Raw genomic sequence first — 14,619 nt, forward strand, 5'->3', positions numbered from 1 at the left:
AAAAAGAGAGAGAAAAATCAAGACTAAATTACTAGTCTTAAAAATGAAAAGGAAAACTTTCCACCAATGAAGAGGAAATTAGAGCAATAAAAAGGAGTTACTTTGCCCAACTTTATGCCAATAAAGTAAAATGGATGACTACCTCCAAAAATATAGGCTTCCCAGATTAATAGAGGAGGAAGTAAACTCCTTAAATAGTCCCATTTCAGAAAAAGAAATAAAACAAGCTATTAAACACCCTAAGAAAAAATTCCCAGGACCAGATGGATTTACATGTGAATTCTACCAAACATTTAAAGAACAATTAGCCCCAATGATATATTAACTATTTGAAAAAATAGGAAATGGAGCAGTCCTACAAATTCCTTTTATGACACAGACATGATATTGATCCCTAAACTAGGTAGGTTGAAAACAGAGAAAGAAAATTATAGACCAATCTCCCTAATGAATATTGATGTTAAAATCTTAAATAAGATATTAGCAAAAAGACTACAGAAAATCATCCCCAGGATAATACACCATGATCAAGTAGAATTTATAGCAGGAATGCAGGGCTGGTTCAATATTGGGAAAACTATCAGTATAATTGGCCATATTAATAATCAAATTAATAAAAACCATATGATCATCTCAATAGATGCAGAAAAAGCATTTGATAAAATCCAACATCCATTCCTATTAAAACACTTGAGAGTATAGGAATAAATGGACCTTTCCTTAAAATAATCAGTAGCATCTATTTAAAACCATCAGTAAGCATCATATGTTATAGGGATAAATTGCAACCATTCCCAATAAGATCAGGAGTTAAACAAGGTTACTCACTATCACCATTACTATTAAATATTGTGTTAGAAATGCTAGCTTTGACAATAAGAGTTGACAAAGAGATTAAAGGAATTAGAGTAGGTAATGAAGACACCAAATTATCACTCTTTGCTGATTATATGATGGTATACTTATAGATTCTACTAAAAAGTTATTAGAAATAATCCACACTTTTAGCAAAGTTGCAGGATATAAAATAAACCCACATAAGTCATCAGCATTCTTATATATCACTAACAAAGTCCAGCAGTTAGAGTTACAAAGAGAAATTCCATTTAAAGTAACTACTGATAGTATAAAATACTTAGGAATCTATCTGCCAAGGGAAATTCAGAAACTTTATGAGCAAAAGTACAAAACACTTTCCACACAAAATTAAGTTCGATCTAACCAATTGAAAAAATACTAAATGCTCTTGGATAGGGTGAGCAAATGTAATAAAGATGACAATACTATCTTAACTAATCTATTTATTTAGCGCTATACCAATTGGATTCCCAAAAAACTTTTTTAATGACCTAGAAAAAATAACAATAAAGTTCATATGAAAAAACAAAAGGTCAAGAATTTCAAGGGAATTTATGAAAAAAAATCAAATAAAGGTAGCCTAGATGTACCAGATCTAAAATTATATTATAAAGCAGTGGTTGCCAAAACCATTTGCTATTGCCTAAGAAATAGAGTAGTGGATCAGTGGAATAGGTTAGGGTCAAAGGACAAAACAGCCAATAACTTTAATAATCTAGTGTTTGACAAACCCAAAGACTCCAGCTTTTAGGATAAGAACTCACTGTTTGACAAAAATTGCTGGGAAAATTGGAAACTAGAATGGCAGAAACTAGGCATTGACCCACACTTAACACTGTACACCAAGATAAGGTCAAAATGGGTTTGTGACCTAGGCATAAAAATGAGATTATAAATAAATTAGAGGAACATAAGATAGTGTATCTCTCAGACCTGTGGAAGAGGAAGGAATTTATGACCAAAGAAGAACTAGAGATCATTATGATCACAAAATAGAAAATTTTGATTTTATCAAATTGAAAATTTTTTGTACAAACAAAACTAATGCAGACAAGATTAGAAGGGGAAGCAATAAACCCGGGAAACATTTTTACAGTCAAAGGTTCCGGTAAAGGCCTCATTTCCAAAATATAGAGAGAATTGACTCTAATTTATAAGAAATCAAGCCATTCTCCAATTGATAAATGGTCAAAGGAAATGAACAGAAAATTCTCAGATGAAGAAATTGAAACTATTTCTAGCCATATGAAAAGATGCTCCAAGTCATTATTAATCAGAAAAATGCAAATTAAGACAACTCTGTGATACCACTACATACCTGTCAGATTGGCTAGAATGACAGGGAAAGATAATGTGGAATGTTGGAGGGGATGTGGGAAACAAGGACACTGATACATTGTTGGTAGAGTTGTGAATGGATCCAACCATTCTGGAGAGCAATTTGGAACTATGCTCAAAAAGTCATCAAACTGTGCATACCTTTTGATACAGCAGTGTTACTACTGGGCTTATATCCCACAGAAGTCTTAAAGAAGGGAAAGGGACCTGTATGTGCAAGAATTTTTGTGGCAGCCCTGTTTGTAGTGGCCAGAAACTGGAAACTGAGTGGATGCCCATCAATGGGAGAATGGCTGAATAAATTGTGGCATATGAATGTTATGGAATATTATTGTTCGGTAAGAAATGACCAACAGGATGATTTCAGAAAGGCCTGGAGAGACTTACATGAACTGAGGCTGAGTGAAATGAGCAGGACCAGGAGATCATTATATATTTCAACAACAATACTATATGATGATCAATTCTGTTGGACTTGGCCATCTTCAGCAATGAGATGAACCAAATCAGTTCCAATAGAGCAGTAAGGAATTGAACCAGCTACACCTAGTGAAAGAACTCTGGAAGATGACTAAGAACCACTACATAGATTTCCCACTCCCTATATTTTTGTCCGCCTGCATTTTTGATTTCCTTCACAGGATAATTGTACACTATTTCAAAGTCAGATTATTTTTGTACAGCAAAATAACTGTTTGGATATGTATACTTAAATTGTATTTAATTTATACTTTTAAATATTTAAAAGTATTGGTCACTCTGCCATCTCGGGGAGAGGGTGGGGGAAAGGAGGGGAAAAATTGGAACAAAAGGTTTGGCAATTGTCAATATTATAAAATTACCCATGCATATAACTTATAAATAAAAAGCTATAATAAAAAAAAGTAGGACTCTGTTTCCAGGGTCCCAAGCTTCAGGTATTTGGTGCAGCTGTTTTCAGAGACCCTTCTAGGGACTTGACCACAAGCCCTCTTTTCTTCCCTGGAACTTTTAGGAGTGTTTCCACTCCAGGGTAGCTAGAAGATCTAGTGTGCTAAAGCAACAGAGTCCTTCTTCAATGCTAGTGAAGAGACCTAGAGACCTCTTATAATAGTATAAGCTGCCATTACCACAACCCTTCCACAACCCTTCTTGGCTTATTGGTTTCCCAAGGCCTTCTCATCCTACTAACAAACATTTTCTGTTGACTTTCCAAGTTATCTTTGATAACTCTGGTCTAAGAAGTCTAGACACCACCAGTGCTGCTGCTGATTCAGAAGTCCTGTTTTGCTGACACTGAGCCTGGGGCTGGCATGGCCTGTGATGGGACTGCAAGCTGGACTTCCATTGTATTGCTTCAGATCTTTTCTGCTGATCTTCCAAACCTTCCCTTGTATTTCTGGGCTAACAGCTTTGGAAGCCACCGAAATAGCTGCTGATTCTGAGTTCCCTGCCCATGCCAGCTTTACTGACGTGGGGGTTGGGCCTGGTGGCAGGACTGTGCTGGCGTAGCCTATATTGGGACTGCAGACTGGATTTCCCTTTTTTACTGACCTAAATTGTCTTCAGCTGGAAAAAGCTCTACTCCATATTTTTGTGGTTCTGACACTCTAAAATGTGATTAGAGTCATTATTTAAGGGAATTTAAAGCTGTTTTGAGAAGAGATTAGGCAACTTTCTGCCTCTACTCCACTATCTTGGGTCTGCCTTCTACAGTATTATGTCATTTCATCCTTGTCTGATTCTTCATGATCCCATTTGGCTTTTTCTTTGGAAAAGATACTAGGATGGTTCCTTCTCCAGATTATTTATGGATAAGGAAACCTATTGAGGGCCACAGATAGTGGGGAACCCTGAGTGAGTGTAAGACCCTTTAGTCCCATAAGGAACCCTGCTGATGTGTCTGGTTTGGCTCCCCATTCCCCCAAGAGTGGCCTTCCTGAGAAGGTGAGGTGTGACTACTTGTGTTCTATTTGAACCGTTATACTAAAGTGGCAAGGAAACATCCGCACACGATAGCAAGTTGTTTATGTGGTCCTGGATGTGCAGTATCCTATGGCTGGTGCAGATGCAATATCCTATAAGCATCTGCACAGTATTCTGCAGTTAGTGCACGCACAGTACTCCATAGTTAGCACTGTATCCTGTGGTTATGTAAGTGCATTACATAGGGCTAGAGTATATAAGATTGAGGATTTCCTTAAATAAACTTCACTCTTCACCCAAGATTAGAGCTTGGGCTGGTACTGAAGTCCTCTGGACATTGTATCCTATAGTTATATCAGGGCTTGAGCTGTTATCAAATCCTCCCATGAGCAGATCTGGATAGAAACTGAGGCAAGCAGGGTTAAGTGACTTATAGCTAGTGAGTCCTGGAGGTCAGATATAAATTCTGGACTATTAGTCTTTCTGATTCCAACCTTGTCACCCTATATACTGTGCCACCTAATTGACTTTATATTATATTACTTTATATGATTATAATATTATGCTATCTTGATATATTATATTATGATTTGATTCACACAAATTTAAGGTAGGCAGAGAGAAACTAAATGACTTGCTAAAGAATAACACCTCTAATGAAAACTTGAGGTAGTATTCAAATTTGTTTAATTGGCTCCAAAATCAGTACACTATGCTGTGACTCCATAACAAAGGACACTTACAGAATCATGAACTAACCTGTGAAATAGATATGGCATAATCAGTTGGTGTTTTACAACTCCTGGCCTGATTTTGGACATAGCCACTGGTATGTCTTTTATAATAGTAATAAATAATGAAGACTTCTCAAATGGCATGGGTATGTAAGCACAATTTATTCCATATCATGGAAGCACCTTGGATAAGATGCAGTGGAGCTATTAGAACTTGGTCAGGCACTAAATACCCAAGGTCACTGCCAGTCTTCCTGATTTTTGTTTTACCATTTCACTCTTATGACTTTGGAAGCAAGGATGAGGTTGATGATTTCGTGTGGCTCTGTTTCACTTAAATCCAACTCACTCACCAGTCAAGACATCACTCCACATATCATGATGTCATTGGTCTTTTCAGAAACGAAAGATGAACAACAATATAGCACATGAAAGTGTCATCCTTATAATGTCCCATGTGATGTACAGATGAGAAGTCTGAGGTACAAAGAAGGTTAGTGGCTTTTCTGATGTTACATTTCTAACAAAAGTCAGAACTAAAAATTAAACTTAGTTTTTGTGATCCCCAGTTCAGCACTTGATTCACTAGACCTATTGTCTTTCATTTAAGGTATGTCAAATAAACAAAATAATAAAAACAAAACAAAACAGGCAATTGGGTGGTTTACTGGATAGAGTATGAGGCTTAGACTCAGTAAAACTCATCTTCACCATTTAAAATCCAGATTCTGACACCAACTAGTTGTGTGACCTTGGAAGATCACAACACTGTTTCAGACCCTCCCTCATCTGTAATATAAGCTGGAGAAGGAAATGACAAATCACTCTAGATATTCTTTACCAAGAAATTTCCAAATGGGGTCACAGAAAGTTGGACAGGACTGAAAATATGATTTAACAACAACAAAAAAAAAATCAAAGAACGTATTTAATCTCTCAAACACTAAAAAGTGTTTATGTGTAGACACATACAGATTGACTGAATTTTTAATTTTTCAAATGACTATAATTATATCATGTAGTTCACTAAAATTCTTCTTGTATGATGATAGAATTAAAATCTCTTCTCATATCACAAGAAAGTGAATGTTGACTAAAACAAAATAACATGTTAATCCTTAGAGACACTGAAAATAAACATAGTTTGCAGAAAATAATGAAAGGTGAATGGGGAAATTTTAATTGCCAAACAACAGTAATCAAAATACTACGAAGTATAAAAGGATGTAGTAGCACAGCATTCAATCAAAATTATTTTTACTTTGTAAATATGGGCTTTGTTTGTTTTACTCACATTTTATTCTTTCACTCTCTATGCTTGGATACACTGTGTAATCTGTTTTCATTATCTTATTAGGTGATTATTACCAAAACCTGTCTTGAGTTGAAAATTTATTGTTAATGAGATCTTAGTGTCACCTCACCTCCACCACAAATCAGTAAGCAGAGTTCAGAGAGGTTAACGAGGTTAAAACTATTTTTTAAGGGTGAGTTAGCTTCATAACATACTGTAAGGTTTATACCAATTCAATATCTGAGACGGTTTATGACCCTGATGTTTACAGAATCAATATATGATAAGATGAAAAAATTCCCATGGGAAATATTCATTCAAGTAGGTATCATTTGGCAATAAATTTTGAAAATTAGAAAAGTGTATGATATAAGACACCAGATAAATATAGTTTTTCCTTTTCCTCTTTCCTTACTTTTATGCATTTTGATTAAATTGCTTTAGGTATGTTTTTCCCAATATGCTTTAAAATATATTTTCTGTGTTTTATTTCCATATTAAACTCAATTAGGTATATATCACTAAATATGAAAAATACTGCTCTTTCATGAATATTTTTCCTTTTACCATAAAAACATTTTGATATTTATTTTTTGTTTTCTTCTATTTAATTTGAAGTGCTTATTCAGAAATATGCAGCTATATAAATATGTGTATCTTATTTATTTGAAAGATTTTATTAGTTTTTGTCCCTAACTATGTTGCGTTGATTGTTTTGTGGATGATAACTGATGTATTTTAAGTTTATATGTAATAATTTAAAGATATGTGTAATTAACATTTGTTAGAAAAGTGTAATTATCCTTCTCTTCAGATCTAAATGATCTAGGACTCATAATGGTTCAAATTTTTTAAAAAATGGCTTATTTCTTTTAGACTTTGACTCTTTCCATAAATGGTGGACCAAAATAGGAGCATGTAAAAGCTGACTTGCAACTTAACATTAAAAAATAAAAACAAAATAAAACAAAACAAAACAAACCTAAGATCTAGGAAACTAGTCCCATCATTTCTCAGAAAACAGTTGGAGAAGAAATAAAAGCAGTGTCAGATTTCACATTCTCAGGTTCAAAGATCACTGCAGATTATGACTGCAAACATGAAATTAAAAGACATTTGAACCTTGGAAGGAACCCTATGACAAATCTGGACAGCATAGTAAAAAGAGAGACATTGCTTCACAAATATCTTTATTGTCAAAACTATGTTTTTTCCAGTAACAATGTATGGCTATAAGCATTAGACCATAAGACTATTCTGAGTTCCACAGAATCAATGATTTCAAAATTGTGGTGCTAGAGAAGACTTTAGAGAATTCTTTAGATAGAAAAGAGTTCAAATTAATCAATACTTAAATTAATTCAGACTATTCACTGGAAGGTCAAATACTGAAGCTGAAGATTAAATACTCTGGTCACATAATGAGAAGGTATAACTAATTAGAAATGGCCCTGATGTTTAAGAAAAAAAATTGAAGGAAAAAGGAAAAAGATGAGAGGATAGACAGTTTCAGGGAAGCAATAAACATGAACTTAGACAGACTTTGGGAAATAACAAATGAGAGAAGGGCCAGGGATGTTATAGTACATGGGGTCATAAGAATCAGACATGACTGAACAACAACAAAATAGAAATGTCTTCCATTTTCATGTACATTAGAAGTAATATAAGTAATTATTGTTGTTGTCCAACCTTTGTTTTAAAAGAGGAATGAACTGGATATAACCAATGCAAAGTTGTCTGCCTTACTCTCTCTTTTAGAGTTCTTGAAGTCCAGTGACAGGATAAAAATCAAGATGATGGGTGACAGCCCTTCATGTAGTGGGTGATGTCTTTGACGTCTGACCAAGCTCTAAGAGCTCCACAGCACTTGCTTTATCCACCTTCTCAGCCATTGGAATAAATTGTTTATATCTGCCTATTCCACCTGGGAGAATCTTCGCAAGCTTGGGGTAGATACCTCCCTAACTCACTGATGGGTTTGAGACCTGCTGGTTATTCTCAATCTGATTTAGCCTGCTTGCCAAGGATGGTTTTACTGAGGTATGGCCATTGTGTTTAGAGCCACAGATGAGTATTGGGTGATAGGTGGAAACTAAAGATAGATGACAACGCACCAGAGAGGCTTAGTTTTCCCTAAACATTCCATATATATTGTGTATCAAAGAATATATTTGGAAATTAAAGTGATATAAAAGTAAAAAAATTCAATATTTTAAATAATTTTGCCTGGGATAGTAAGTCATAGAGCTTTTTCTAGCTCACACACACACACACACACACACACACACACACACGTATATGTGTGTGTTAATGTGTATTTATATATACAAACATACATTTTAACTATATATTAAATGTGTGTAGAAACTCTTCAGAGGATATAATTAGTACTATATTAATTGATATGACAGTTTTTGTTTTGTTTTTTGGTCAGGGCAAGGGTGACAAGTCAGATATGACTTCCTCAACATCCAGAATTCTTGATGAAAAAAAAAAAATTAAGCTACCAGTTCAGACGGGTAGAAACTGGTTGTCAGGAAGTGAAAGCAGTGGACTCAGAAATCCCAATGTCGAAATTTCCTCCACTTATTCAGCAATTAATTTATTATTTACAATCTTAGAAAACTGGCTAGGATATGGAAATAAATACAATTAAGAAAAAATATCCAGTAATTCCAATAATGTAAACAGAAAGAACAAAAAACACAAAAAATTATGTAGTGTAATTATAATGACCAAGTTTGGTTTCAGAGAAGAGAAAATGAACCTTTTTTCTTTTTTCTTCCTTGCAGAGGTCAGAGAAACTGTGTTTGAAAGATTTTTTCAATTTTATTTAATGTGTTGGTAAACTTTTCTAGTTTGTGTTTCTCTTTTTAAACTATATTCAAAGGGATGGCATTGTAGGGGAGTGCTGGTAACAGTTTTAACAACTGACTCTCTGGGGAAAATTTAGGTACAAAATATTTTAAAGAATAAGCTGCATTATTAACACTTTCTCCATTGTTTTTTTCTGTCTAGACAATCAACTAAACAATAAACGAAGCCCTGGTTTGTGGCATTTGCTGATTTCTGAGGTAAACATTATCACTCTGAACATTGATTCTCAAGCCATTTTGAACAGATTCCAGTATACTTTTTCTTATGAAGCAAGTGAGTGCAGAAGAATATATTTGGAAATTAAAGTGCTATAAAAGCAAAAATTTCAATATTGCCTGGAATAGTAATTCGTAGGGGCTTTTCTATCAGATGTGGTACTTGAACCAGGAATACCTGACTTTGAGGCTTTCTATTCACTATAAAACAATGATTTTCTGATTATCTATTATTCTGAATCATTTTGTTTGAATACATTGTTCTTCCTAAATAAGTACTTGTAGTGAATTTGTAGATGCACAAAGAGGGCTTATGAAGCCATCAAATTGCACAAGTTGAAAAGGTATAGATAGACTATGATATGAATAAATTATTCTTAATGATGAAATTATGAAGCCATTTAGGTATAGTTTCTTTCAATGGATTTGAGAGTCCCTTAAAGAACATGCATTATATGTTGGGCAAATGATTTTATATCTTTAGGACTCACTTCCTTTGCCTGTATGAGTTAAACTAGATTATCACTAACATTTAAGGTAGAAATCTTACAATCCTATGAACCTGTCTTTCTATCTTTTTTTGTAAATCAAATAGATTAGTGTAAAACAAGCATAGTGTAAACAAATGAATGGATGAAATAAGAAATCATTATTCATTCATTCAATTCATAGGCATTTATTTAGCAGATACTTTATACCAGATGTCATTTAACAACCAACTATAAACTGAAATGGAGATGTGATAAATGATATTGCAAGTATCAGAGTCAAGTTTCAAGGCCAGGTCTTCTGAATCTAAGTCCAATGTATCATGCTGATTCTCTCATAGAAATACTACTCATGCTCTCAATTGGGGCCTGTTATCACTTCACAAACAATTCTAATAGAATAGCTAACACTTGAGATGGAGAGTATCATTTTATTTTCATGATCATATTGTATGATAGTTAAAAGTAGTTGGATTTGAGGTAGGTAGCACTACTTTACATATGAAGAAACAAGGACTAACATGTTTGGTTATTTGCTTTTCTCATAGAAGAGTTGATGAAAGTAAATTGGAAGCAGAAAAGAATAGCAACCATAGGAAACAACAATAATTGAAAAACTTGTCAATTTTTATTCTTTGTAGAGCAGGAAGCTAGGAACTAAGTCAGATATAAAACTTAGGAAAAACGCATGGTCCCTTTCCTCATTATTACAACTTTTATTCTTATTTGTTTTTTTTTTTTCATTTTTAATTGTTTCAGATTCTTTGTGACCAGGGTTTTCTTATCAAAGTTACTAGCGTGGTTTGTTATTTCATTCTCCAGTTTATTTTACAGACGAAGAATTGAGGTAAACTGACTTGTCCAGGGTCACCTACCTAGTGAATATCTGAAGCTAGATCTGAATTCAGGAAGATGATTCATTCTGAGTCTAGGCTCTCCACTCTATCTACTGAATTGAAGCTTCCCCACCACTCAGGATAATAATTGACATCTTGACTGTCTAGGAAAAGATAGAAATTCCACAAAATTCAGGCACATGAAATCAAGAGGTATCGCAGTTTTTATCTATATCCAGAAAATATTTACCTATGTGAGACAGTTTTATCCATTTCAGTAAAAACTTAAGTCAACACTTTATTAGAACATAGTAAAATTATATTCATCGCATTGATCTTGAGTAATCAGAAAAAAAAATTGTTCTCAATGCATTCTGTTTCAGATAAGTGTGCACTTAATATGCTTGAGATTTTCATTCAAAATTATTAAAATGTTACAAAAAGGATTTTTGTTTAAATAATCAAAATCTTAAATAACTGGAAAACTATGTTATAATTCAGAATATTCCAGTCCCCTATAATTACAAATATTTAAGTGATGGCTTTACTTTTCTTTATATGGTCAATTAAATTGAGCAGTATTAATTGATAGCAATATGAAAAAGTTATATAATAGGCTAAGTTTTAAAGAGTTCATATGAACTTTTTCATATTGTTTTTAAAATGATGAGTTGGAGAAAAGATGAACACAAATAACTTGATACATGGTAACATCAGATAAATAAGGTAAGTGACTTGTTGAATGTGTGATATCAGGAAGGTGGAAGAATCAAAAATAACTCTTAGGCAGCAAGCCTGAATGATTTAGAAGGATTGGTGGTGCCATTGACACAAATAAAAAGTTTGTAGAGGTAGTAAGTTTTGAAAGGAAAATTATGACTTCAGTTTTGAAAATGTTGAATTTGAAGTCTTAACAAAATATAAAGGCAGTTGAAAATGTGAAACAAACTCTGGAGAGAGATTTGGAGGTCTTCTTTATGGAATGATACTTAAGTTATGAAATCATATGGTATAGTAATGAGAGAAAAGAGAACTTTAAAGAACAAATAGGCTTAAAGACAGAAAGAAAAAAGATAAGGATCTCCAGCAAAAGATAAAGAAAAAAAGTTTATCTGAGAAGTGGAAGAATCATGAGTGTACTAAGTCATGAAAGTCAAAAAATTAGAGATTATCGAGGAGGTCAGGTAACTACAATTTCAAATGCTATAGAAAGGTCAAGAAGATGAGAACAAAAGGAAAAAAAAGGTGTAGGATTTAATTACTCTCTAGAGTCACTTATAATCTGGGGGAGAATTTTTAACACAACAGCATTGAAAACAAGATAAAATTTAAAGAGCCTAAAGTACGGGTAAAATAGCAAAGAGTTGATAAGAGTTTCTAAAGGTAAAGAAGTAAAGATAAAATAAAATATTGAGGAATTCTCTCATTCTACTAGGAAAAGCATATTTGTGGGAGGATGGAAAGGGATATCTAATGACTGTGTGTCAAAAACAGGAGACCAAACTGAAGGTCAAGAAATTTATTAATATGCTAAGGAATCTACTTTAACTAATAGCCAACTCAAAGTCTTGGGGTACAAGTTTGGTTTCTATAAACTTCCAAGCCCTTTTTGTGTACACAACCAATTATCAACATTCCAAGTCTTCTTAGAATACAAAAGTAAAGATTTCCATGGCACAGGGGTAGGGAAAGATGGGATCAGCCAAGTGGTTAAAAATAGTATTTAAAATGCAAGTTGCAGGATTTATTATCAAAATATAAAAGATTCTCTTTTCAAAGGCAAGAAACAAGGAAAAGAGACCAAATACTTTTGCATTTGTGAAAACTAATCTATTTAGATAAAATTTCAAGGTCTAATCTTATCCAAGTACAGGAAGTAGTTGTTGCAACAAAGGATGAGACCATTTGCTTTTCTATGTTCTTTCATAATATGAAAGGAGGGAGTGGTGAGAAAACACTTTCTAATATTATCCCATCCAATGTTTGTTGGGCTTGTGTATTGTAAATCCATTAAGATTTAAAGCATTTATTCTGTGTTTTAGTTTTCTCCATACTTCACTTTTAGTGATAGCAAAATAATAGATAATAATAATAATAAAAAATTAAACAAAACAAACAGAAATTGGAAACAAAGATAGACCCAAACAACTGGAGATGACTAAGCAATTGGTGGCATAGGAATGAAATGATATGTTATTCTTGTATGCAAAATAACAAACATGAGAAATTTAAAGAAACATTGTAAAACTTGTGTTAAATAATGCAGAGGGGAAAAAAAATCATAACAAATTAATTGGCACAATGACTATAACAATGTCAAAATGATACTGAGAAAACATTTGAAATAATTTCATTCTGAAATGTAATAGGATGTCACTTGGCTCTGCTTAAATTTTTTTTTTACTTTCTTAAAAAGGAAGATTCAGATGGACAGAAGGATTTCAGGGGAAATGACTGTGTAGAAACTAAAGCCAATAATAGATCTATAAACATAAAAAAAGAGTTAGCATTAAATCAAAAGAAAAATGTAATGATATGAAACTATGGGATGATATAGTAAGATTAGCGATAAGGAAAGCATTCAAAGATGGGATGCAAGTGGTGGTATTAAGTCTGCTAGAGAGGAGGCTTACTTCTTTGATATTAGATGAAAGGAAGAGCAAACAAGTAAGTAAAATAAAAAATCTATGTAAAAATTTTGGGGGAGTTAGTATTAGAAGACTAATCTCAACATAGTAAGGGGATATGAAGCCTGAGTTAACTCCCTGTTGAACTCAGGATCAGCCAGAGTCAGGATCAGCAAAAGTCCTTGATCTTTAGGAGGAGAAGTGAAGGAAATGGACAAAAACTCCACAAGCTCTCCACAATCGCCTCTCTTTTCCTTGTCCACAGACAAAGTGACTCTGGCTTGTCTTACTCTACCACCTAATCCCTCCTGCAATTATCTGTATACACCAAAAGATTGAGCCAACCCAGAATAGTGTGAAGGGCCAATTTCCTAGCATATGCTAATAAAGTATTGTCCAATTGGTAATTAGCCTTAAGTGCTCAGTTGTCTGATTCCAGTCACCAACTCAGAATTTCAGCCCTTTACAAGGGGAAGGTTCAGCTGTAAAGTCTGGAAGAAGAATCAGGCTAGAAAAAAGGAGAAAAGAAAAAAAGAAAAAAAGGAGAAAAGGACTTATTGGAAAATAAAAGTGTTCACATCAAATGAATAAAACCATTATTTTGTACCCATTTGGGTTCATATATAAGAGCACATAATAATATAATATAATATAACATAAAATAATAGTTGAGGCTGATATAATGAGCATAAAACATTTAAAAATCAAATAAACCAAAGTGATCAGGGAGCAGTTGGGAAGATGACTGATCATAGGATCCAGATTGAATAGAGGAAAAAAAGTAAATCCAGAACAAGTAGCCCAGAAAATAATAAACGATTTGGAGAGCCTTATGTCAAGGGTAAAAAATACATTGAATAAGTAAGGATGAAAAGATGAGGAAGAACAAAATACTTATTAAGAGATCAAAGTTTGTGATTTTGAAGTAATTTCAAGTGATAATGCATGTTAAGTGACTGAAGCAGAACTGGGTGTATAGAGGGCTTATGATAAGAGAACAAGAATTTGTGAGGAAAGATTGTTAGAAGGATGATCAGCATGTATAGTGAAGATTCTGGCACGGGAAGGAAGGGAGGAAAATTGTGAATTAGGTGCAAAATTATGAAGAAAGGTGAGAAAGTAACTAGAAAGACTATTAATAGGAACAACAAAGAGGAAAAGAGGCAATAGTTGAATGGAGGTGAGCTTCAAATCAGAAACTGTTGGGTGCTGTCAGAGCATAAGAATGAGAGTAATAAAGGAAGATCAATTCTAACTTCATATCCTATGAGATTCTCATAGAATAAATAAAGGGGGAAAAGGTAAGAATATATAAAGGGCACCCAGAGATGTGAAGATTAGAGACACTTTATCTCTATGACATAGCAAAGTTGCAAAATGGCTTGTGAAAACAGAACACTTGCATATTTTATAACCTCTCTCTAAGTCTGCAGATATATTTTTA

This window comes from Antechinus flavipes, chromosome 1 (assembly GCF_016432865.1).
Source record: "Antechinus flavipes isolate AdamAnt ecotype Samford, QLD, Australia chromosome 1, AdamAnt_v2, whole genome shotgun sequence".
Lineage (NCBI taxonomy): Eukaryota > Metazoa > Chordata > Mammalia > Dasyuromorphia > Dasyuridae > Antechinus > Antechinus flavipes.